This window comes from Oratosquilla oratoria, chromosome 16 (genome assembly GCF_046742065.1).
Source record: "Oratosquilla oratoria isolate Oo_2021 chromosome 16, ASM4674206v1, whole genome shotgun sequence".
Classification (NCBI taxonomy): Eukaryota; Metazoa; Arthropoda; class Malacostraca; order Stomatopoda; family Squillidae; genus Oratosquilla; species Oratosquilla oratoria.
Genome location: NC_134792.1, coordinates 34,013,535 through 34,016,034, shown reverse-complemented (window position 1 = coordinate 34,016,034; position 2,500 = coordinate 34,013,535). Strand labels below are relative to the sequence as shown.

Genomic DNA, 2,500 nt, shown 5'->3' with positions numbered 1-2,500 from the left:
CTATCATCTCCTACATAAGATTCTATTTATTCTAACCTGGTGGAAATGAAATAGACCACTGTTGCTGAGCAAGTATTATATGGTTCTGTAATTGTTTTATACTGTGATTTTTCGTCATCTCTTAGTCTTAATGATGATATATGTTTTTTGAACAATATTTTTATTTCAACGCCCAAAATAATCTTTTGTTCTAAAATCAGTTTTAGCAGGACAAGAATGACCCTTCCTTTATTGAGAGTAAGAGGTAGTGCACTGGGTAGTTTATTTTGAACACTTGCTTGGTAGTCACGCTTATATGGGGGATAAGGCCTTTCTACACACACACGAGGATTACAATGTCAGTGGTGCAAGTAACAGTCATGGCACTCAACACTTGTATATCTTGTTGAACACGTCTTCGTCATCAGGATTCGCAGTCACAAAAGTTATGTGTACTTTCTCACATCCGTGCCACTTTCTTGCATTAACTTTTTTCTGTTCCAAAAACTTTTCAGGATCACAAGTTTAGCAAAAGAAACATGGTAGATTGGCTACAAAGGATTTTAGAAAAGGAAAACAGGTATAAGAGTACAGAAACTATCCATCTATATATCTCTCAATGTTTATAACAAGAAGCTCTTCCTCCTCATAATGGATCCGACCACTCCAACTTATTCCACTTCCATCCACCATCCCTTGTCTTCCTCTCATCTTAGCTCCTTGTGGATGAGGGGTCATCCCTGACTCCTGCCCACTGTTTGGTTCAGAAGCAATGTAGCAAGGAGAACTGAAGAAGAACTGAAGACGCAAAAACTTCTAACGCATGGATGTAAAAGGAGACACAAAAATTCTGATAGAAAGAGTGAAGGAAGTAATAATAGATATATGAAAGGAACAAAAGGATCTACGGAAGGGAAAGAATATTCCAAAACAAACGATAAATGAACGAAAGATAAAAGGATATTACTCGTGATATTCAAGACACTGGAAGAAAACAGATACATAAAGGAGTTATATAAACAATGAAAAGGCCATTAAGGACTGAAAAAATCATGTGTGGAAGACGTGGAGGGCGATGAAGGAGAGAGCCAATTATGAGAACATATGGACGTGAGTGTCCTGGTCTGTTGACATAGATAGGCTATGGGTGCATACTCAGAAGAAAGAATGAAGCGTCTTCTATATAACAAAGAACATATATAGAAGAGGAAGAACATTAATGTAGAACTGCTTTTTGGGGAAACAAACGTAGGAGATGAAAAAGCGGGAATATATGAAACGTGGAAAAAAGAGAGAAAAATAAGAGAAAATCTATAAATAGGAGACCAGATGTCTTTATGTTTTCATGTTCAGATCGCTATCAAAAAACCGTAAAAACACGGGAGGTAACACCTCCCATACTACGCCTGGTCTTAAACTCTCATTACACATACATGAACAATGGAAAGAATAAAAGAAAGAAGAGCTGCGGAGGATAACATGAAAGGGTGGAGAGAGAGTTACAGAAAATGAAACACACACCCACACACTCATACGTACACGCACACGCACACACACACACACACACACACACACATACACACACACACACACACACACACACACACACACACACACACACACACACACACACACACACACACACACACACACACACACACACACACACACACACACACACACACACACACACACACATATATATATATATATATATATATATATATATACATATATATACATACATACATACATACATGCACATACACAAGAACACAGATACATACACCCACAAGCTTACACACACGCACATACACAAGAACACAGATACATGCACCCACAAGCTTACACACACGCACATACACAAACACAATTAGATAAAATGAAAATATATACACATAGCGTTAACGGTGCCTGTAATAACGCTAGCGATGATAATGATGATAAAGGTGAAAATGATGATGATGATGATGATGACGATCATATTTACAGTAACATCAACAATAACAATTCAATTTCCTTCACTAATGAAACATTCTGGGGACGAAATTATGGTTCTACACTACTGCAGTTTGCGAGCATCAAATTCACTTTTCAGAGACCTGATGTTCCTATATTGCCGTCCTGCTCGCGCCAAGTGGAGCTGGCGGAGGAGGAGGAAGAGGAGGAAGAGGAAGGGGAGGAGGAGGAGGAGGAGCAAGAGGAAGTAAAAGAGGAGGAGGGGGAAAAGAAGGAGGAAGAGGAGGGAAGAGAAGAATTTGGAGTAGGAGGATGAAAACTAGGGGGAAGGAAGAGGAGAAAGAGGAAGAGGAAGAGGAAGTGGAGGAAGATGAAGAAGAGGAGAAGGAGGGAAAGGAGGAGAGGGAAGAGGAAGAAGAGGAAGAGGATGGGGAAGAGAAGGAGGATGATAAAGAGAAGGCCGTGTGGAAAGAGGAGGAGGAGAAGGAGGAGGAGGAGGAGGAGGAGGAGGAGGAAGAGAATGCGGTGTAGACAGAGGAAGAGGGGGAGGAAGAGAACGCGA

The 2,500-nt window shown here is 40.3% G+C and overlaps 1 protein-coding gene across 16 annotated transcripts in view; it reads right to left on the bottom strand.

The window, feature by feature from the left end:
- Positions 1-2,500, bottom strand: part of LOC143033873 (CUGBP Elav-like family member 4) — a 1,339,855-nt gene that overhangs the window by 1,241,767 nt on the left and 95,588 nt on the right. The window lies entirely within an intron of this gene.